General features: G+C 35.2%; 1 protein-coding gene across 1 annotated transcript in view; it reads right to left on the bottom strand.

Moving 5' to 3' along the window:
- BBS9 (Bardet-Biedl syndrome 9) overlaps nt 1-25,382 on the bottom strand; it is a 171,845-nt gene that overhangs the window by 74,467 nt on the left and 71,996 nt on the right. The gene's annotated exons all lie outside the window — the stretch shown is intronic.

The raw sequence follows: 25,382 nt of genomic DNA, 5'->3' as shown, positions 1-25,382 counted from the left end.
CAGACAATAATGGCACTGCTTAACTGTGAGAATTATTTGTCTTCCAGATAAAGCTGGACACACAAGGAAAGAATGCATTTATAGAATGCATTTTACAGTGTCAGTTACTGCTATGAGCTGAGAATACAAATATGTTTTATCATTATTCACCATAATTTGAAAGTGGGTGGAAAAATACTACTACTACTAGAGACACCTAGATAGATACCATAGTAGAAAAGGAATGCATGCATAAGCAAGGAAGAAAACATCTGGGAAAAAAAACCCATTTGTACTTACTATTACATGGAAGATGTCCTAACAGCCCCATAAGAATTATGCCCACTCTGCTTGTTACTTTCATCTAATGCTCCTGCTTTCATTTGCTAAAAATTCCATTTCAGAGTGGTATATACATGACTTTTTAAAACCTATAGTGAAACATACAGGAGTACACCTTTAAATAAGTGAAGAATAGAGTGGTGTCAGGATCTGATAGAATAATCTACTGAATCTTTGCTGACTAAGCTATTTTATATTTTAGTATTATCAATAATATTCCCTATTTTTGTTTTAATTTAAGGCCACATTCACTGGGACTTTGACTCATTTTCAGTAATAAGAAAAGCAGAAGCATGCATTACCAGTTTGGAAAGATTTACAGACACTTTATTTCCTCAGAACAGCTAGAAAGCACATTCCTGTTCTCCCTTTCACCTTGCAGATTCCCACTGCTATTCCATCTTCCCATGACTTTCTATACACATACCCCAAATTCCCGTGCCTGGTGGCTTTCACGCCCCCCTGCACAAATTTCCTTTCACTGCACACATTCCCTTGTACTCCAGAATTAATATATGTTCAATTCATCACTTTCTATCTTCTTAAACATCTACATTCTCCTGAACAAGTATCTGAAGAGACAAAGCAGTCCCAACAAACATTTTACATGGATGGGGATTTCAACACTTTTATCACGTAACATATATTTAATATTTTTATCCTAATCCTTAGGAACGTTTGTAGGCAAATGCTGCCAAATAAATAGTCTTCTTCAGATAGTTTACAAGCTAAGGATTTGACATGTCTGGGTTTTTTTTTTTTCTTGCTTCACGGACTGTCAGACAAGACAAACAATTAAATGAAATTTCTATCTTAATTGTGTATTTCAGCTCCACCTTAACAGCAAAGCTGCAATTGGTTCCTTAAAATCTTTTATGGCCTTTCCAGATACATCCAATGCTAAGGCCAGTGCAAATAAATTAAGAATTCTTTGAGAATACAATATGTAAATACAGTACACAAAGCTTCTTCTGTGGAGCTTGGGTCAATACTCTATACATTACATTTTCTGAGACAGCTCAACTGCCTCCTTTCCATAAAGCCTTACTTGTAGAGGGTGGGTGGGAATGCATTTGCCTGTCAAAGAGCTCATCTGCTAGCACTGTAATGAATACAACATTTTTAACTATATGATGAATGTAGTGTGAAATGAACACAGGTATCTATGATCCTCACAGCTCTAAACACAGTTGTGTTATGAATATTTAAATAAACATCTGGATTCCCTTGAGAATTTAGCTGGGAAGGGAATGCTATGTTGAGAATAGTGGGTTGGTAACAAGGATTTGGACTTCTCTCTAATGTAAGACATTATTTGTTTCATGGTTTTGGTATCTCTAATGAATATAACAACATACATCCATACCAGCTTTAAAAAAAGAGAGAGAAATGCAGATTTTAACATTTTATTTTGCAGAATACTCAGCAATTTACAACCTAAATCCAAACACATAGTATTAATGCCTTCCAGTGTAATTTTCAAAACTATTCCATTTTCAAGACATGTAATTTTGTGGGATTTGCATTTTGAAATGGTCATGCTCTGAATACAGAGAATGCAATAATTCTTTAATAAACTTAATACTTTAATAAAAATACGAAGAGAGGAAAATAATAATTCAAGTGAAACAATCATTTAGCTTAATTTTAAAATATTATCTTCCCAATTTTCTCCTTTAGTCTTAAGAAATACAAATAAATTTAAATTTCAACATGAACAAAAAAGCTGTACATATGCTTCATATAGAAAATGTTTGAATGGAACATTCTGACAAGTACATGTAATTCTGAAAACCTGGAAACTGCCTAACAATAGTTAAGTCTAATTTTAGTGACTTAGTAGTTTACAATTTAAAAATACTTTGTCAAAAAAACCTAAGTAGCTGCAGAGAAGGGACATAATGAACTTCAGAACAATGACTAACGCTATGTGTGGGGAAAACATAAAAAATGCAGAAGATTAATTAAAATGTGGTGGAAGAAAAGAAAGCAGAAAAAGGAAAAGCACAAAATAAGAAGGGAGACCTATTTGCAATAGACATTCAGATACCAAAAAGAAATGGCTCCAGAACATGTAGATTTGTACGTGTATTGTATTAAAATAAAATTGTGGAAGAAAATAAAAGTAATAAAATCATTTCAAATTCAGGCTCAAAATATTTTTAAAACTATATTTTTCAGATGACAACCTATGTGATGAAATCACTGGGAAATATCCTGAAGCATACTTTCAGTATAACGATAACCTTGAGATGGAATAAAGCATCCAAATGCAGTAGTAGTAAAAGCTTTAAAAACAGCAAATGTGGAATACAGTTTTTCTTACTATTTCATCCATTAAGTCTCTAGGGCATAGTCTCAGTATACTTACCTTTTCCTTCAAGAAAAAACAAACAAACAAAAAATAACACAAAAACATAAACCATAACAAATCCTCAGGAAACCTCAAGTACTCCCAGATCTCTTCATTGGCCACCTTAGTTCAGGTCTTCTGACAGTGCTCTGCTGCTACCCCATAATTTATTTACAAGACTCACAAATGCTTTTTTTTTTTAATCTCTGAGTGGAATATCGATTGCTTCATTGGAAAACTGATGCTTGAGTTTAATTGAACTTCTTTCTTCATCAATCTTCCTCTCGGTTCTTAAAACATCCCACAAGCTTGTAACATGAAATTTCGCAAGGTAGAGAAAATTCCACTCTTATGGGTAAAGGTTTAGGATGACTTCAACACAAAAATCACCCAGCAGTTTAAACAGATGATGAAATAGGACTCACAGGCAGATCTTGAGTTAGATTTGAAGGAATACTCAAATACCATTTGAAGGAAGCATCCCATGAGCATCCCATTAATCCATTTTACATTTAATGGATTAATTTTACAGATTAATCTACTGATTTGTTATTTTTTCCTAACATTTTGTGCAGTTGTAAGCCCCTGACTCTAGTATCTTTGACTTGAAATGTTTAAGGATCAAAATTTCACAAGCCAACCTGGTAAAAATGACTGCTAAAACTTAAAAAACACAAAGTGAAATTTCAATGACAAAACAGTATTTGTTCCTGTTGCTAGTTTTTTTCCACCACCTTTCTTTAATTATTGGTGAGATGGTTGTTTTTTTGTTTCAAGAGGAATTTAAAAATCAAATATTTGGGCAAAGATCTCAAAGAGTATTATCAGCTCCAGAAATTTATTAGACCAAAAAGAAAAAACAACAAAAAAACGCACTTAAAAATGAGAATTTCAAAGATAAATATGGAACATGGTTTATAAAATATTACTATAGGAATATGTGTTTGAAATCCTAAAAAGGGTAGATAAAGAAAGAATCTCCTAAGATGACAAAGACTCATTTTACTCAGTATGATTAAGGGAGGGTTCAGACACAGTATATTAACAAACAAAGCCTCTTATTACACTATCATTTGCTAATAGCACTTATTGCTTACATTGCACTTTCAGTGCACATGGGTTAATACCATTTACATACCAATATGCAGAAACTTAAGATTGCAAAAGCTGTCATAGCAGAGCTTAAAAGAATGCAGATCTTGCAGTAGCTTCCCTGGACCACATTGCCCACAGTGCAACTAATTACATGTGGTATACGAACCCTAAACAACTAAGTGACAGAAACTGCCTGCTGGACCTCATTATTTGTTTTCAACTGCTGTGTTATTAGTTCAAAGTAAGCAAGGAAAATCTGGCCCTCAGTGTATGAAACTTGAAAGAGAGAGAAACTGTTTATAGAATAAACCCAAAATTATAAACTACCTGATAAATTCCCTTGCTACTATTTGGTGTCAGCTAAAAACACACTGGTCTGTGTCACTAATAAGTTTTTACCTTCCTGGAGCTGGGTATAATTAATATTTTATCACATGCCATATTTCAAAGTAATTTTCATATAACATAATGCTGTTGCGAATATCCTAATTAAATACAATTTAAAAACTAACACCAAGCCTCTTAGCCCTCTGATCACTTTTGTGGCCCTCCACTGGGCACAAGAGCTGTCCTTGTGTTGGGGGCTCCAGAACTCAACAAAGTGCTCAAGGTATGATCTTATAGGGAGAATCTCTTCTACAGGTGGTATCTGCCCAGCACACTGCACATGGGTTTAAGGTGCTTTTAATGCTGCAATGCCAGGAGTTCCCAGCATCTAAAGGGATGTAAGAGTATCTATCCATCTTCACAGTATCATAGAATAGAATCACAGAATCGACTGGGTTGGAAGGGACCTCAGAGATCATCAAGTCGAACCACCTCAAACCACCGTTGCGGTTGCCAGACCATGGCACTGAGTGCCACATCCAGTCTCTTTTTAAATATCTCCAGGGACAAAGAATCCACTACTTCCCTGGGCAGCCCATTCCAATGCCTGATCACCCTCTCCGTAAACAAATTCTTTCTAATATCCAACCTAAACCTCCCCCAGCACAACTTAAGACCATGTCCTCTTGTCTTGCTGAGAGTTGCCTGGGAAAAGAGACCAACCCCCCCCTGGCTACACCCTCCTTTCAGGGAGTTGTAGAGAGAGATGGGGTCTCCTCAGAGCCTCCTCTTTTCCAGGCTGAACAGCCCCAGTTCCCTCAGCCTCTCCTCATAGGATACTTGCTTAAGTCCCTTCACCAGCCTGGTTGCTCTCCTTTGGACCTGCTCCAGGACCTCAATATCCTTTCTAAACTGAGGGGCCTAGAACTGGACGCAGTACTTGAGGTGTGGCCTCACCAGGGCTGAGTACAGGGGCAGAATCACTTCCTTGGATCTTCTGGCCACGCTGTTCCTGTTATCAACAATAACATTTGGAGTGTTAGCTCCAACAGACAGCACTGTGAATCATACCTTACAAAGTCTAAATGCCTTTTTACATTTCATGAAAATTTTCTCATATCTTTCTGGTGGCTTCTCACACTGCAGCTGTAAACCCCTGGTAGCCTGGGGTTCTACAGTAGCTCCTGTTACCCAATGGAGACTCAGAAAGCCAAATCCAGGAAAAAAATCTACTGGAAACTGCAGATCTTTACAGAGGTCTCTAAACAGGGTTAAAGCACTGCTCTGAGAAGTGTAATACCAGGTCCTATCTCTGCTTCATTCCTCTTAAAGATTAAAAGGCCTTGGGATGGGACACTTCAGTCAAAGTTGGACCCAAATAAAGTAGGGAATGCAAATTTTAAGGCCAGGAAGTAAAAACCATAAATTGCAAGCCAGCAACAAGAAATATTTTATAATCCACTGAGCTGTTTGGCTATTGCATATCCTACCCTGGCCAGACTGAATTCTTTCCCTGTAACTCTTATTCACTGGAACACATTCAGACACAACTAGTCTTATGAAGGTCAAACATCACACAAGATACTATAAAAAAAATCTTTTTTTTACCCCATATGCTGGATATTATCAGGTAATGGGAGGATGAAACACACTGGGGAGGGGGCTTTAGACCATTTAGTTAGTCTCTTCCCTGATTTTTGCAAGCAAGGCAGTTTATAACATATTGTTTTAATTAGGATTTTGATCAATTATTTAAAAACAAATTGGCATAATTATCTAACATTGTATCTGTGTGCATTCTGCTTTTAATGAAGATGAAAAATTTTAAGCACTCAGTCTGCAGCACTCAAATGTTTCTGAAAAACTGACATAAACCTGGCTGGCAACAAATCAAAGCCTATTCTGTAAAAGCTAGTGTAAAACCTAAGAAAAACTGTCTATCAAAAAGCTTACTGAAAATAACTTACCCACATTTTCTATACTAAAATCTATTCATCAACTCAAAGATAAAAATTTATTACAACAAAGACTGTAAATAAATGAGTTCTCTATCTCAATTCCATTTAAGCTCTGAAAGGTGTTTTATTGACATAAGCTCCAGCATGCACATTTCCTTGTCAGAGAAATAGAGAAAGAAAAATCTGCATATACACAAGTACCTTTGCAGAACATCCAGAGCCTGATAAAAAAAGCCAACCAATATAAATCATTTCAATCCCAATAAAGACCAAAGTACAACCATGCCTCTTGGAATAAGTACACACTTAAACCCAAAAATACTCATCCTCCTTCACCATCACTTTTTCTTTTAAATTTTTGTTTTCTATTTCTTTGATATACTCTTCCTTGACTACTGAATCTATTCTTTTTGAACCTCAGGCAGTCTGTTTCCTCTGTTCTACCTTATTTATCACTCAAAATCCTAAAATGCTTTGCCACCTCATCTCATTTTTTCAGAACCAGAGTCAGTTTGTCTGATCTGTGAGCTTCCCATCTCTGAGAGCCCTCCCAGCGTTCCTCAGGCTCTCCCTGTCTGCACAGATAAAATCCAAAGAAGTATGGTTTCACAGATGCCAGCCATTTCTCCTTCATGACATATCCACCCTAAAGCATGTGATTTTTATTTATTTTTTTTAAGTATTCATGCCAGGAAGAGATTGTTTTATTATTTACACAGCTGTTTTAAAAAATGAAAAAAAATAATTCTTCAAGCTTTGAATTTTATTTTGTTGTAATTCCACATCCTAAGTATTTAGGAACTGAGATGTTTTTAATTTAATCTTCATTATTCTGTCTAGAGATTTCAAATTCTTATGGTCTGGATTCTCACAATAATGAATGAAGAAGTCCATTTTTTACAGAGAAAAAATACGAAACCTTAAGTATTCACCTAGCCAGGCCAGGTCCAAATCATTCAGCCACTGAACAGATTATCATTAAATTTAATTGATATTGGGCTGGGCCTACTGCACATGAAAAAAGTTCCTGCATTAAATGTTAAAGAAAAAAACACTGAGGATTCAAATGGAAAAGTTTTTGCTTGGTTGGTTTTTTCTGTACTAGCAGTAGGCAGACCTTCAAAAGCCTTAATCATTCTGAGTAGTTGCATTTAGCACATATTTAAATCAGTGCTACACACAACATCTTACATGATCAAAAGTACACCCATTGGCTCATATCTGTGGACCAAAATGCCAGATTATTTTATCTGAAAGCTGGTTTTAATTGTATTCATGATGCTTTTGTAATGTGATGGTTTCAGTTATTTGGCTGTTCTTAAGACATCAGCTATCAGGAAAACAAAGATACAATACAAGAACTAAAAATAAACCAGTTCTGACACATGTTCTGCTTTTCTCAGTTTGGTTTATAGGTCTAAAGTACATTTAAAATTCTCATGGCATAGGGGGGAGGAAGGGGGAACAAAGTCTGAGTAGTATCAATAAGGTGCTGTTGTTCACTGTCTTGTCACTAAATGTGAAACAGGATCTGAACCACAGCACAAGTCACTGTACAAAGACTCTTCACACAAGATTACCACTGCAGAATTCAGCATAATGTTGGCATTGCTAATGGGATGAAACTAGAACAGTATGAATAATACATTACATGCACCAATCAATGTTACACTGTAATGGACTGATGGAAAATAAATACTCTTCATGAAAACCAAGGAAGAACATTCAAACACAAATATTTTATGATTATCCATTTATTATCTTTACTAGATGAAAAGAATCAACTGTGACAAAAGTGTAAAAGCAGTATAAATGTTGCTTTATCTTTCAGAAATATTTATTTCTGCTTTGAAGAATAACCAGCTTCTGAACATTCTGGGTTTTCTTCCCCTCTACTCTCCTTTCCCAGTCAGGACATGCAAAATCTAAAGACCTGTTTTAAATAATTTCTAGCCTTTCTAAATGGATTATTTGGATTTAAAAACTCAGAAAGTAGTACATGGAACTCATTTGTCTCACTTGGTCAGCAAGTTCCAGATTCTCATCCTCTCTTCAGTGTGCCATCTTGCTCATCTTTTCTTCTACATACAACCTCTACTACAATCCTCCAGCCCCCAGTTTCCTTATATTATTTTTTCTTCCCCAGTATCAACAGCCATTCACACACACATACTTTCCCTGAGCTACTATCAATAGTTCTTCTCAGAACCACTAGCACTGAAAACTATATGTAGAGAGAGTGCTTTCCTACACACCACCTTACTTCAAAATAATCTGCACCTATATCTCTTCCAGGCTTCACCCAAGGCTAAAATCTCCTTCCCTGCAGCCCCACAAATTTAAAAATTTATGAAAATTAATTATGAAAATTAATTTCATAACCAACCTACTGACACCAATCATGACAATTCTCATCCCAATGTCTCCTCAATTCAAAGGGCTTTTATTACTATCTTCTGGTTCATTTATTATTACTAAAACTTTTCAGTGACACCTCTACCTTGGCCATCTGTAAACTCTGCAAGTTTTTCAAATTGTGACACTCGATCTACCAGGGTCTCCCTAGCACAATTCATGAAGCAATATAAATAAATATAATGCAAATACAAAATATAAATATATTTTTATATATATGCGCAAATACAAAAATATGTTTTTTATATTTTGCAAATACAAAATAGAAATAGAGCAGAAATTCCACTCAGCTGGCAGGTACACAGCAGGGGCTATCAGAAAGCAAGGCCAGAGGCTGACTCCTGCCAATTTGAAATACCCCTTTTTTTATAGGGTTAAAGAAGTGCTTCCACAGAACAACGAAATACTGTTTGCTAAATTCTAAACAAATTTTTTTCTAACTTTATTTATGCTATATTCAAAACAGCAGGCAAAAAAAAAAAAAACTGAACAAAACAATCAGGGTGAAGGTACCCGTTATGTTTTTAAAGGCAGAAAAATACTGTATTAGATTGTACAATATTTGAGGCAATTTTTGGTATTTTAAGTTTGGACTGCCTGCAGAGAAGCATTCCAACTTGAGCGTGACCACAATGTGCTACCACAAAAGAAATGTTAAGATAGGGAATACTGCAGGGCAGCTCTAAAATTACTCACTGTGACATGTCACACACTATTCTGAGAGAATTTTAAACTTATTTGTTGACCACTTTTTCTTTAGTTTAGTTTCTTTAGTTTTCTTTTTTTCCTTTAGATTACCAAGAGAAACAATGTGCTCTGTAAAATCAAGCATTTTCACACAAATGGTTACCAATCACATTTTCTCATTAGTGAGTGATCTTGAATGTATTCTCTGTCTTCTTGTAAATACAGTCTTTACAAAGCTGAGGCAAGAAAAATACAAGATTAGCTGTTCATTCTTGCTCTGTTAAGATTTTTTTTGTTATGGGAAAGGTCAGTAACTAATTCCCTTCAGAATACAGACCAAGACCGATTCAAAAATTTAAACACAAACCAGTGTTAGAAAAGCCAGTAAATGAACCCAGAATCATCTTGTGTAACAGCTTTCCTAAATACCTCCATGTTCTTATCACTCTGACCTCCATTCTTATCCAAGGATGTTAGAGTTGTTTAACTCAAAATTTGATTAGGATTTGGTGTACTGAAATAGCAATATCTTCAAGGGGAGGGACGAGGGGGAAAAAGGAAAAAAATTGCTCTGTGCTTTCATAGTATGCAATGCACTGGGTGCCTTGAGCCTAACTGGTAACTATAAGCAGTCCAGAAATTTAGAGTTACTTCACATTGCATTAAAAAAACCTGATGAGAACCAAACCCAGGCATTTTCAACTTAAAGAGACACTTTCTTTTGCTGCCATCTGAGAAATCCAAGGTTACAGTAGAAGAAAATCATTCAGCACAAATCAGAGCCTGTTACCACCAGCTGCTAGATTGAAAGAAGATGGGAAAATGGGGGAACTGTTGGTTGCATCTGACTGTAATGATGGAATAGCCTCCTAAAAGCCTGCTCTGATTTCTCTCCAAACATCCCTACCCCTTCAGCATGGCAACATGAGTTCCTCCATAGGTTAATTCTCTCACTGTGCCTGGGGAACAGTCCACATGTGACCAGAGAGAAGGAAGAAGGGACTAAAGCAACATCCCACACTTCTACCTGTAAAGGTGTCAGGGAAGTGCCACTTGTGGCAAGAGGAAAAAGGACCCACTGGAGAATGGGAGGACATACTGTGGAGATGATGGATCCCCAGTGCCCGAGTGGATGTGGAGCCTAGACTCACTTCTGCCTCTCATTTTAACTGTTCATGTTGATTAATGGGCTAAGAATGAACTTGTCTGGGAACATATCCCACTGTAACTTTGGCAGTGCAAGACATTTTGAAACCCAGGATCAGGAGGACCAGGGGATCAGGCTGCAACCCAAACAGTGAAAACATAAGCCTGCTTAGGGCTTGAAATCCAGATTGTGACATGGGAACAACACTAGAAACTATTAGTAAAGATGTGTGGCTTAATTCAAGTTATAAAAATTTTAACAGATGGGTTAAGAAAAACTACATTCCTTTGAGATTTCTTAAAAAATATTTTACATATCCATTTTAATTTTTGATCTCTGAATATACTCACTTTTTTCCTTAGCTAAATATGTAGCTCTTGCACTCATTAATTTACTTTAAGACTATGTTTCTTCTTTTCAGCTTCTGGAAAGAACAATTTGCTTTAGTGTCATGAAAACTCTATACTTCTAGGTTGTCTTTTCCCTATTCTTTTCCATCGTTAACATCTAGCAAAGCTAAGCCTATATGAAGAAAAAATATTTTAAAGTGAGTTCAGACATGCAGATATATAAGGAAAAGGCAAGAATCCCTTTACGTCACTGGGAATTTTCTCCAGCATTAAACTAGAAGATTGACTCAAATTGTCTACACTATCCAGAAATAAATGTTTGTACACTGCTCTTATTTAAATTTCGGGGGGTCAAGGTAACTACATTATCTTTTCTTAATGGCATAATTTAAAGTAAGGCTTCAAAAGACTGCAGAAAGTTTTTGTATGTTATGGTGAAAAAAGCAACCAAAAAAAGCAACCAAAAAAATAAGGCTTGCTAAATTGTAAGCAATCAAGCAGTGGGGAAAAAAACCCAAACTTTATTATCTAAAATTATAAAAAGCCAGGGAGTCTAATCCCTTAAGTGTGGGGAAGAAAGAAAAAAATCCTGAACTGTAATCTCAACTCTTCCACCAGACTGCAGTCGAGTCTCCAAAAAACTATGAACCAGTAGCATTTAGCTACCTACAGTTCAAAGTTCTACTTACAGCTACCATGAATGCTTAAGAGATTTTAGATGTCACTTATTTACTATATATTAACATTTCTTCAACAGTTATTTTTCTAGTAGATTCTACTGATATCTCAGAGTTGCAAAAGGAAAACCTGAAGAACTTAACCACAATCTTCTTAAGCAGTTCCTCAATAATTTATTCAGTATTTGACAAATTGAGCTCTTTATCTAAGTCTTTCCTTTCACAATTTCCCAGCCCATGACAGGAAAGCCAAACATATTTACATTATTTGTGTTTTGCTGCTCTCTGCTGGAACAATCAACTTTTCAACCAAAAGCCACATTGGAACGCAAAAATTAATAATTTGCAGAGAGGAAAGTCCAGGAATATTATTTCTTGTAAAAGTGTATGCTTTTGAAACACATTTTTTTCAAATGAGAATTTAGAACTTTAAATCCATACTTATTTGACGTAACAAAGTATCCTATTTTCAAAGATGAAGGCACTGCAAAACTCCTGGACTGAACAACGTTAAATAGGGCTCCCTACCACTCAGAATAAAAATACAAAAAAAATTAAATACTTCCATAAGGCACCAAAAGGCCTCTTGAAACAGACTGGAAGAATACAGACATGAGTGCATCATTTTAACAATCCTTCACTTAATAAACACTATTTTTTAAAAAGCAATGTACGCACAGAAACCCCTTCCACTTGGTACCTGATCAAAATTTGAATAAATAAGAAACAACATAGGTTATTATAACTTTCACACAAAATAAGACAAGATGTTGAACATCTTTTTTAAAATTAAAGCATTCAAATTATTTAAGTCAAAATTTAATGGACATTTAATAAAAGCTTTAAATTTACAGTCCCATTTGTTTCATTAAAAAATGAAGAAACTTACCTGGGCTAGAGAACAGACCTCAGCTTAACAGGTAGATCTATTAACTCCTATGATAATTCATTCTGGCTGAGGATTTATTTCGGAATCACCCAAACATGATACACAAATTAAATTATACCTCCTGCAAGAAAACTACACCTGTGATCAAAACGAAGGGTAAGCTCCATTACACTGACCATAAATTTAAAAAAAAAACAAAACCAACAAACCACACACACGAAAAAACTCCAGCCAACCAGAGAAGAACAGAAATGTCACAGGTTTGTTCTAGCAGTCTTCTGAGGGCAATGAGGAAAAGCTTTTGCTCTTAGGCCTATTGTGGGAGTTGCAAATACAGACACTGGCACCAGTCCCAGAACACAAAGCATACTTTTCAATTTTTACTAATACCTGCTAAAATTGTATCTTGGCATCTTTGCTTTGAAGGAAAATTAAGGAATGACTCTTCTTAAGGCTCTGTAATCCAGATAAAGCTCAAACACTCTTCTCAGAGAAAGGTTTCTGCAGAATTTATTTTATTTTTTTTTTAATAACAGGGCCTCTTAAGTAGTCATTGCCTTTACAGATTGCCTTGCTGAATTCACAACCAAGAATAAATTCAATCAATAATCATATAAACCCTCACATGATTAGTGAAGTAATGGTATCAGAGCTTACAGATATAGAATGTATAAACAGTAACATAGGAACTAATACATGAAAATAAGTGTTTAGAGAAACTACCTAATCAAAGGTTGAAGTACTTAGCCTAAAATAGTTTGGAACAACTGGTTTCGCTGTAAATGCACTGATGGTAGACCCCAAAACTAACTTTGAAAAAGTTTAATTAAATACAGTTCGGAAATCAAAAATGTTTTTTATAGGAATGAATTTATACACTGCTCCATGTATGAGGTTCCCACAGAAAAAACAAGAAAAACACATGAGCAAGGTGAAGACTTGTATCAATGTGTATTTCTCCAGTTGTCTCTGGTGTCTTTATTAAAATTAAAAGCTCAGGGATAACAAATTTAAATGGAGAGCTGTACTTCAAATTGTAACCACACCAGTCTGGAATTTTTATTTGGTAAAGTAATAAAACACATCAGAAGAATGGGTGAAGGAACCTCTTGAAGACATTGGGCTTCCAAAACAAAAAAAACAAAAAAAAGGAAGCAAAGAAGCAAAGGGAAGGCAACAATTTAAGAACTAGGTAAACAGGGCAGTAGTTAAATACTAGTTACGAAGCAAGACAGACATATAATGGTAGACAAGCTTCCACTACTGTGGATCTCAGAAAAAGAAAAATATGGATGAGGAAACGAAGCATATGAAGCACATGAATGTTTGCATGTGATAGAGAATTTTACATTGTGAAATTTTTTAATTACTCCAATTACTACAATCTCTTTGCATGTTTTTATCCAAAAAGCAAAGCAGCAAAAGCTAAAGCAAAATGAAAATGCAAAAACACAGTCTAGTAGACACAGAAGATTAAGTCAACTTGCAAATTGTTCAGAACTTCAGCTGTAATTTCTGCGTATATTAAAAAAAAAAACAAACCCAAACTAAACAACAGAAGACATGACCTTTAAGTTTGTCAGAAAAGACAATTGAGCAGAAGTTTTAATGAACCATATTTCTTGTGATTAAGATCAAACAACACAGGCTTCTTCCCAAAAGGCAGTAAAAATATTATCAGATAGCTATTAGTAGCTAACAAGTAATCTGTTTCATATTTGTTTCCACAATAAAAAAAGAAACGACTTTATCAGATGCTCATAAAAGCTAAAAGGAATAAATGTAGCTAGAAGACACAGAACATACTGAAACAAGTCTTTTTGAAAATATTAATTTTAAGGCAGAGTTTCTACTGCCTGTTGGAATGCTACAGACAGCTGGTGCACAAGGAAATGCTCATAGGGTGAAAGGAGAAAAATAAGGAAAATATAAAAAGTTTACTTTTTGTCCAGCAAAGCAGGGAATTTTCTCAATACTCTGAAACCCCATTCAAATTAAAACAGAGGCAAGGACTACTGTTTTCTTTAACATGACAAATCTAATTAGCTAGCAAATATTTAACCAATAGCTAGAGGTTGCTCTTTAAGTGCTAAATAATGAGATGTAATTAAGGTAGCAAAGGGAAAAGGTTACTAATTTAGGGCATTTCTATGGTCTAGTGTTTAAATTATAGGCTTTATAGTAAACGCATGGGCCAATGCACAAGAAAAAAAAAATCCCATTTTAATGGAATGCAGAACAAATTAACATTTTAACATTATAATACTACTCAATTGTATAATGGTATTTTGCTAAGTGTCACAGAACAGAAAATAAAAGTAACACTCTGAGGTATGCTTGTTAACCTCTTCAAGCTAAATATATTATGAGTCTACTGACAGCAGTAAATAGACACATTGAAACATGAAAGACTCTGAATTCAAAGGCCTTTAATAGGTGCTGCTTTTTCTAAGGAGATTGGCCTTAAGAGTATAAACAACGAGAAAGATAAAAATTGTTACCCATACCAACTATTTTCAAATTTCCTAAAGGGAAATGAAATGATTCCTTTAAAAATACCATTTTAAAAAAATCCATTTCCTGTGATATATTATGTCGTTTTCTCCACTTCTCCTTCCCATGTTACAGGGATTTAGCCTGGCAAATATAGTCTACAGCACCCGCTATACAATGTTTCCTTGGTGGAATTCTGGAGGCTTTTTTGGAGGCTTGGAGGCTTTTTGGAATAGTAAGAACTGCAGTTGTTACAGTCAAAATCTGCCATCTCAATATTTCATCACCATGGTTGTCCACCCACCAAGGGACTCAACCAAAGACTTAAAATTAAGATGTCTAAATAATACCCAAATGATTTCCACAACAAATTGCCAATACTAAAACCGGGAAATTGGCAGCCACAAAGCTTTGTCAAAGAGTCCAAAGCCAGAAGAACGGGCAGAAATTTCTCTTTAACAAATGCCTTAAAATAATACCTCCGTAGTTATGATACTCATCATTACTGTCCTTTTATTTCCTGACTTCTGACTCCCTCGGTTCATTACACCAACTTCTCCTGTATTAACCAACTTTTTCCTTTTCACACTGGTTTAAATTATCCACAGCAGAATAATTAAAGGCTTCGCAATGTGGAAATACCTGCTGTGTGGAAGTTAGTAGTTAAGCACAACTGAAACATAAAATAGACCTGTTGAAATGCCAACTGGCAAGAAGAAACGGAGAAGAAAGTTCTTCTCATTTTTGTTTTTGTCAATTTAAAGACTTAACCAACAGTTCAGGTCCAACAAAAAGTGCACCTTTTATTAAAAATATCTAAATTTGGAGAATGACCCAACAAGTTACATTTTTCCTCAGAGAGGCAGTGGCTAGAGCAGGAGCCTGAGCTAACTGCAAGGAACATATACATAAACGTATTATTTTTTTTAATAAAGTCTCTATACTCTCTTTGACATTTTTTTTTTCTTCAGGAATCTATAGTCCACTGTACCAGCCTCTGGCAAGTAATGCCAAAAGGAATTCTAACTCAGCTGATCAGCAGTGTGCAGCAAATACCTAAGCAGTATTAGATATACTGAGCAGAGTGAGGGACTGATGACTGACATCTGTTCCCACCTCTGACTTGGACCTACATGGTAAACCACTGGCCTGTAAAAGTCATTTTGTGACAGCCAGTCAGCAGTGACTAAATTAAATGTCACACCTGTACGAGTATCCAAGATCAACAAACAGTGATTTAGATGCTCATTCACTATATGTTAATGAAAAGAAGTAGTTGTAGAGACCGATGTAAGATGATTTTAGTTTAAGTTAGCAGGAAAAATAGTTTGGTGTTGCCGGGTTTGCAATATATATGAAACAGTAACCAAACCCAATTCAAAGCCCAACTCATACAAAGACCTGAAAGCATCACATGTTAATTTTGTCCTCAGATATTTCTGTTTTTTGGGGCGGGGGAGGGATGAGGAGATTTTATTTTGGTTTCAATCAACATTTGGCATAAAATGCTATTAAATTACATAACTTATTTAGCCCTTACCCTTTTTATTTTGTTGTTGGTATAAATAAGGCAACACAAACCCAGGCATTTCACTGAGCATGAGAATAAAAGTCTCAAATATATATATATTCAGCATAAAATGGAAACCAACATATACTTGCTAAGCAACCACAATGCAATATTAACATCTACTGCACAAAGAAATCAGTATCATTTATTGTGAGCTTACACAGAAAGTGATCTGGTCAATACTATTTCAGCTGCTTGAAGGAACAGCACCCAAAAGCAAACTATTAAAATTATATCAGAAGTCACAAAAAATGTATTCAGTACTGCACATAGAAATTAACCAAAACTGATAATAATACACACTTAATTCATCACATCTGGACCACTCAGTTAAAAGGAGCAGTTTCACAAAGATCGTGTATCTAAACTCGAAGTAATCACTGTATCTTCCACCACATATGCTCACTAGTTGTTCTTAGTTAAATTTTCCAGCCTCAAATGCTTTTGTACTGCAGGGCTGATATAGAAAACTTTATATGAGACATGAAATAACAGTGTTTTCCATCCTTCTATGAAGATGGTATAAATTTTGTAATTGAAGTTCTGATCACACTACTGCATAGCACATCCACTCTCCCATGAAGTACATTTCTCAAAGTGAAAGAGCCTGCCAATGACCTAAGCTTCAGCAGAGGTTATCTGATATTTCAGGTTACCAGATAGGACATTTCTTTCAAAGAAATAAGACTTATCAATACTCTTTCTTCAGTGAATTGTAGCCAAAGAGTTGCATTTTTCCCCATTCAAATGCACACAAGTTCTTTCCATCCCTACCAGAGTCCATCAAATACAGTCTGGTGAGCTCACATTAGACTGAGGATACAAGATCTACCACTACAAATGATGTTCATTTTTACCCTTCAAAAAGGCATTAGCCAATGAAAAAAAAGTCACGAGTGACAAAGACCAGTTACGTCACAATAAAGTGACATAAATCACTTCCTGCCATTGCCTTTATACACCAGGGGGTAGAATCTGGCAGTTCCCCTGAGGGCTGCATCAAAGTTTTGGGAATCCTCTGACAGGTCACAGGGTGGAGTGGGGGGAAAAAATACAACATAAAATAATTAAAAAAAAAAACCCAAAACCAACACCTCTGGTCCTTTAGTGATGTGAATGTAGCAGTGGGTGTTCAAACCTGGTTCAAGGGGAGTAATTCAGTAGATAAGTCTGTATGACACAGCACAGTGTAGCTGAAACTCTCCTTTGTCAACAGTGGGAAAGGGCAGACTGAACACAGTCCAGCAGAATCCCAGTTGAGGTGCTTCCTGCCATATCTACACACACAAGGATATTTTGTTTCCAGACTTTTTCTCCTGTGGTGGCTGCATTGTTTCCAGCTTTTACATGCATTTATCAAAACAAACAATAAAAAAAATATGGAAACTGAAAAGATTTTATCAATTTGTCCCACAAACTGGCTGACCTGAAGTAAAGAAAGACTGTCCCACACTGTAGCAAGTAATTGCTGCCACAGATCAAAACACAGAAAGGCTGTGCCAGGAATCCTAGCATATGCTTCCCAAGCACAGCTAACTACTTTCAGACATTTTTATAATAAGTCTTCTAATAAAAAGGGGTCTGATGACATTGTAAGTATTCCACTGTTAAAGCTAAATAAGTCTTAGGGAAAGAGAAACATAACACTATTTGACCACCAGTAAAAAAAGATTTTTAATTATATGTAATAGCAAATAAGCTACTTTTAGTGGCTATGAAAAAAACTACGTTTAGTAGAAACAGCAATAAAACAAGAGAAGTTAAATATAACTCCTCCAAAGAACAGCATATTTATTCAGGCCAAAAAGAGCTAGTTTATACTATGGGTGTAGTTCTACTGACATTATCTGGGGAAAATGACTATTACAGGAATGGGTGTGATATATAGCCTTTGAGTCATGCATGATAAACCCTAATGGTTTTGCTTTGAGGTAAAAGTCCTGACTAATCAAGTAATGAATCATTCCCAAAATGTAGAGTTCCTGAGGCTATGTGTGTCATGTGGACTCTAGAGAGAATACTCAGTCATTAATGATCACTTTTGAGATTTTTATCAACCAATTAATAAGCAAGGAAGGGAGTTAAGGGGCTTGAACAAAGAGTTAATGGACCTTTAATGGCATCCCATGTGCTTTAGTGAATAGAACATAATGAATTTTACTTGCCACTGACCAAAAACCAGCATCAGATGAAATGCTCCCCACATTGCAAGTGTTACAATAATGCGAGGAACATTGCTTTTGTTTTCAAAAGATTAGAAAATTATCTTTACCTTAATAATTGTAACATGGACACTGTTTTTTGTATTACACCTATGTAGTTCACTGCAGATTAGGAATAGACACTAGCTTCCTAAATCAGTAGGTGGATATAAAGTAAGGAGAGAAATGGAAAAATATTTTTTTCTTTAGTAGATCCAGTAGGTGCTGCACCTGTTAGCATCATGGAAGTAAAATTTGGCTCTTAAGATACACAGTTCTTAAGACATTCAGGAACAATTTTGAAGACTAAAATGAAGAGATGATGAATTATATATATACACATATAGGCTTGTACATAAACAAGTCCTTTGGTACTATTGCGTATAAACTACCTGCATCTAAGGACAGCAAAGGCATTTGCCTTTGATAAATTCAATTTTCTGCTGAAATTATTGTGGAACTATCAAAAGAAATTAGTTTATCTAACATGATTACTAACCTAGAGTATTTCCAATTCTCTAAAATGAAAAAAAAATGCCTATAAGCAAGCCAGTTCAATCTCTGAGTCTCTAGCCAAGTCCTGTAAGTAGGAGACACAAAAAACCAAATGGGTGTCCTCCGGTAGCTGCAGGGATCCTCTTCCAAAAGCAGAGAAAAATGTGAACAGAGGAAAGGAGGGAAAGAGATTGTGCTTCCTTTCAAAAGCAGTGACAACATCCAAATTTCTTCCTGAAGAGATGAAAGTACGTTAAAAACTCCTAATCAGGGTGGCTCTGTTTTCCATACAGCTTTAATTTTCATCTTAACAGCAAAACACATGTGCACATTTAAAATTTTTTTCATGTACCTGAACTATAATTTACTTTAAGAGTTAAACATGCATACCTTCAGTAGACTAGAAATTTAGGATCATGGAAAAGCTGTCATGAATTTGAGTTAACTGGACTCCAGGAAACTGACCAAGGGCAATACCAGATAAATGATGGAACAAGAGCACATGTCTCAGGTCCAATGCAGAGCACCTGCAACCCTGCTAGTCACAGCATGCAAGAGCACAGCAAAAGGTTAGAACAGGACAGCAGGGAAAAGTGTGGACAGGAATAAAACTGTTCCACACCAACTGCAAGACAGAGACTGTGAGCCATCTCCAACTGGTACCCACGTAAGTATTTTAGTAAAGTGCTATGAAGAAGGTGTATTAGTACATTTTTTTGGCCAACTCTAACACAGCTACAAAGCTCCCAGATGGCAACACGTTCACATTTAGCTGGCAAAGTAGATGTGTGGTAATGTCCCCAGGCATAAAGGCAAGGCCTTAAGTAATGGGCCAGAACTCCATGTCTTAAAAACCAGCCTTTCTAGAATAATGGTGGTTTAAATTTGCTAATCATCTGTTCTGAAAGCTGATCGAAACTGTTTGACAAGGAAAAAAAATGCTTACTTTTAGGTATTTGTCAACTGTTAATAGGAATATTGGTTTCTACTCAAAGTGCTGGGAATCATAGAATTCAACAGTTACAATTCAGAATCAAGCAGTTTTCTCAATCAATATATTGATTTACATGTAAAAATATTTTTTACTGTAGTGTCAAATACTATAAAATGAACAGTAACTGGCACACAGTACACTAAAATACTTAGAATACTGCTTGAAATGGTTTCAACACTCTTACTTGAACACAAACCACAATGAAAGAGAGATGTAACATGCATGATGAACACCATTAGGGTGACAATTACTCACAAATGTCTCGTTAGGTCAGATGCACTCCAAGGGATTCTAAGTTCCTTTAAATTCTGTCCCAAACTCAGATTAATTAAACATTCTACTGAAACCTCAAGAAACAAATATTTAGTGCACTTCCCATGGCATCCTAAATGATGTCCACAGACACTAAATATTTAAACTTTCTCCATACATTTAACTACGAAAGTTTTTTGTATCACAATCTTCTCCTTTTGGGTGCTTTTCTGTAAACAGGCATTTAGTTAAAACTTTAACATGAGTTCAATGTTCTTTTTGGGTGTGTATTTTAGAGTAACCTTCAACAAAGCTTCAAGTCGGATCCTACATGCATTACTCAGGTGCTGCTCTAAGATCTTCTCTTTGGGAAAAACAATGCGACAAAGTTGGCTTTAGATCTGATTATTTAAAAGTCAGCTTTCAAGACTACAATCTTGGGGAGACTAGATCATGAAGTATGGTTATGCAGTGTCATGGAGAAAATTACGTGGGACTGAAGGGCTCCAAAAGGATCAGATGAAAGAGAAGTTAAACAAACAATGAAAAAATATAAGGCCACCAAAATACCAACCCTGTGTTGTGTCATGAAACTGTGAGGCAGTCTTAAGTTTGGGCAGTTGGCATTAATTCATAGCCCAATTGCTTAAATTACATTGCAAATTATGAAATAGTCCATCTTTCTGTTTAAATTACACCACTACAAATAAACAGTTGTCTAATGAAGTCCATAAAATTCTGAAAATATCAGAAGCATCCTTCTTCAAAACTTAAAAACTGAGAGGAAATATACTGTGACATTACCAATTAAAAGCACCATTGCATTAATTTACACACATTTTACTTTCAAATCCTTTGTTAAACTCATCTGTTTCTCCAGAAGTCTCTGCTGAATGCTCAAGGTCTAACATCCAGGACTTTAGATGAGGTAAAACTTAGATCACAACATTTTTGGAAAAAGATATCTACTTAGACAGATAAAGCTCTATCAGTTACAGATAAAAAAATTCTACACATTTTACTAACAAGAATTACAATGGATCCTGTTGATGGAATTGATTTCCTTATTCTGAATAAGGAGTCATGGCATTTCTACTTGGAAGCAATTGTGGTTTTGACCACTTCTTGCAGACTGATGGTGAAATGCAACATTTACTCTCTAGTGTTGCTAGCTACATGACCAGGCTGGCTGGCTGTGCTAGCTATATGAAAGGGATAAACAGAGAAGGGAGAGCAGATGATGGAGATTACACTGAAGAAAATCTGTAGGAATTAGATTCCTTCCTATTTCCTTTAAGCCTATGAGCACCTCCTGAAATCTGAAAGAGTGTTTTAATATTTATACCCTTGCTCCAAAAAGTTTTTAAGTGAAAATTCCTATGCATGTGAATCTCTTCAAGCTGCAACACATATGCAGAACTCACAAGAGGCAAGAACAAAACCAGCCAACATAAATACAAACCAAATACTAAAGACAGCAGAATAAACTGGACAACTTCTGGTTGTTTACAAAGCAAGATCTGAAAATTATGTTGAATGACACTTGATTGCTGTTTACAGCCAAGCATTTCTATGAGACAAGTTATTCACTAACAACATAATCACGATGACCATGGAAGAATAGCTGAATTAGGAGAAAACAAAGGGAATAAACTTTCAACATCAATAATTTTGAGCAGTTCTGCCTAGAAAAGTCTGTTAGGTCCTCTTACTAATGGCAAGACACACTCAAGTTTATAAAGTACCCAATAGAAAGAAAACCTGACATGTATCACAGTCAAAAATAAAGACCCACTGTTGTAGAACATATAATTATTAAACATACATGGCTATGTCTATGCAACTGTGCTTACCATTTATGCCAGATTTCTTTTGTCAGGCCAGCCCTAGGAGCTGTTATGTTCAAGAACCAGATAACATTTTACAGTGACATGAAAATCCAGAAATTAAGTTCCTCTGTGTATTTTAAAAACCAGCAGACTAGGAGGGGGGAGAAACTATTAGTATTTCTACTAAGACAAGTGAGAGAATCCATCTTGCCAGGTTAGGTGTCTATTGCCAGTCAGCAGTAGTGCACTGGCTTGAGAGCACATAAAGCTGCAACTGACAGGAGGTGCTGGGACCATGAGGAGATGTGAGATGTCAGGATTAGAAAGCTACTGCCAAACTATGATTTTATTTTTTCTCCCAATATGACAGAAAACACACTGTAGAGCTTAAAGATCAGTAAATTACACTTTCATGCATTAACATGTCTCTGGTAGGTGAAAATTATACGAAGTACATGCTGTTTACAACAGCTACCATAAAATTTGCTGCAATTTCATTTCATATTTGAGGTCCTTCAAACTGCAAAACATCTATGCAATCTTAAATATTGCTCAATTGTTTTTAAATTTATCAAATTCAATTCTTCTCTTAGACCAAGAGTCAGCAGCCTGTCAAAATGCACTGGTAAGTTTTTTTAACTAGATATCAAGAAAATAAATCATAAGCATACAAATAGCATCTACTGCAAACTGATTTTTCCCTTACTTTCATAGTATGTTCTTCAAATCATTCCTAAATATCCTAAGAATAGTATTGTCTTTTCCTAATATACGAAGCCACTATGTATATAATAGCTTTTGTTTTCCCTCCAAAATGAAGCACACAAGGTCACTGTCTGTTAAGTGTGATTCAAATTTGTTAAGTTCACTCAAATCTACTTAGACTTAAAATATCACTTCAGAAAGACAAGTTCTAGAAGATTAAACAGGACTACAAAGCCTAAAGCAAGTTTTCCATCACTGCACTCTTTCATGTCTGCTTATACATTTCTCTGTTATTGTGAAGATGAAAAGTAAGGATGAAGTTTCCTTATAATAAGCCCATAAGTCATTTTATTGTCACACTAAATATATCATACCTTTTGGTAATGTACAAGGTGCAATAATTAATACAAAAATTTAGTTCATAAACAGAAATGTTTTTTACCAGAGAATCAAATTAAGCTTCATTAATTTTCTCTGGCTTGCATGTCTACACAACGTTTAGCTCCATAATGCACACAGCTTTTAGTTGAAGTTGAAAATCAGAAATTTAACATTTACAATCTAGTTCAATTGTAAAATTTACACCAGTTCAGCTATTCACACCAGTTTGCACATGGGCAAAGAAACTGTACTGAATAATTTTAAAATAGGTACATACCACACCTAGGCAATAAAACTACTTGAGTAGAATCTTCACTGTTCTTTTTTATTAAAAAGGTTTTTCCCTCAAAGGCTCTTAATCTGCTCTGCAACTGTTTGAATGCAAGGAAATAAGGGAAGCAATAAGAGGCACCTTTCTATTCCCACAGAAATACCATTGTAGCTTCAATTTAAAAGAAAATATGCTGTTATAATAGTTTTTTCTATTAAGAATGTAACTTATATGGAGCCCAAGTTGAAATTCTAAGTTAGAAAGAATAAATAAATTACATACTAAATGGAAACTGATTCCTGTTCTAGATTAAAAGCTCTGGAACACACCATAAAACTAAAACAGAGACATTTTCCTTCTGATTGCAGAACCCATTGTACAAAATAACAAAACATTTCTTTGTAAGCAACAATTACTTTGGTGAAAAATAAGGGGATAAAACAACGCAAATTTTACTTCTCATAGTAAAAATATTCAACTTAAGGGAGGAGATGAGATTTTCAGACAATGAAAAGAGACTAGAAATCATTTTCTTTTCTAACAGTTGCAGTATTTTATTGTGGAATTTTTCAAGCCTATTGCATTGCAACAGTTCCTAGAACTTCCACTTCACTTATTCAGAGTTCTGTCCAAATGCTGCTGAAAAATACATTCTGCTAAGAGTCTCTGGATCATGGAGTATCATTCTTCACTGAATGCATTCTGGATTAGGAAAACTACTAAAACCAAATATGGAGTTCAAAACAGACAACTTTCCAAAATAAGAGACAACTTGTTTGAACTTGTTCTTCTGAAAATCAGTATTGTCAAAAATACAATCATATTCATTCCAATGTCAAAAACTACACACTTGAAAGAATTTTTGGAGTGAGACTTCAGACCCTTCATATTTATCCAGTCTCTTTATTCCTTTACTGAAAACATATGCACCGTATTTTGAATACTTCAACTATTTGCATGAGACATAAATGTTCAAATAAAGACAGAGATGATACTGAATTAAAGAAAGCAAGAGCTTTTCTAATATATGAAATGCATTTCATCCATATAGCAAAGAGATATTAAAATCCTGCCACAGCTCTCGCTTTCTAAACAATATATTTAGCAGTCAGATTTCTCTGGTAATTAGTATTTTACATCAGTTTTGTTCGTTCTAGAAACCATATCTTTTTCTTGCAAGGGGATTCAAATGACCATAAGAAAATGACAAAGGAAATCTTTGAAAAAAATGAGCTTGCCTATGCCAAAATTTTAACAAATATGCATTTGTCCTCAGGAAAGAAACCTTCTTCCTCAATCACCTTTCAATTACACTGATTTTAATTTTAAAAGCTCACAACAATAATTATTAAGAAAAGCATCCATCTATCTATTTTTGGTTTTAAGGACTTAATGAAGCAAGTTTCTGCAATATGCATCTATTTAAACTACTTGATTTTTGTCATTCTCAGAACTTACCTTTCAATTCAGCTGCATTAAAAAAAACTATCAGGTACATCCCAGTTGCTTTTAAGCTTAAAGGCAACAGTTCCACACAGCAATAGCAAGAGACTCTTGTCTGTTTATCTTTAGAGCTTATTTAGTCATGCCATTTCAAAGTGTTAAAGAAATCACCCATCTATCACAACAATACCTACTATTTCTTAAAGTAACCAGAAAACCCTCACTTGCAAACATAAACCATCTCATAGTTAACTCATTCACACTGAAGACTGAAATAAAGGTAAATCTGATTCATGTCTAATCAAACATGGATAGGCAGCTTTCTCCAGTGTAGAGAAATGTTTTCCTAGGGCAAATATTTTTCCTTCACACCTTTGTTTTTCAATTGTTCTGATATACAACAGCAGATAAAGATAAACCTATTTTCTGGTAAGGATAATTGTGACTCAGTAAACTTAATTTACTTGTTAGAAAGTAAAAACAGATCCTCCAACAGAAAAGTACAAAACACATGAAGTAACTTCTTAGC

This window comes from Calypte anna, chromosome 2 (genome assembly GCF_003957555.1).
Source record: "Calypte anna isolate BGI_N300 chromosome 2, bCalAnn1_v1.p, whole genome shotgun sequence".
In the NCBI taxonomy this organism is placed as follows: Eukaryota; Metazoa; Chordata; class Aves; order Apodiformes; family Trochilidae; genus Calypte; species Calypte anna.
This window is presented reverse-complemented; position numbering and strand designations above follow the sequence as displayed.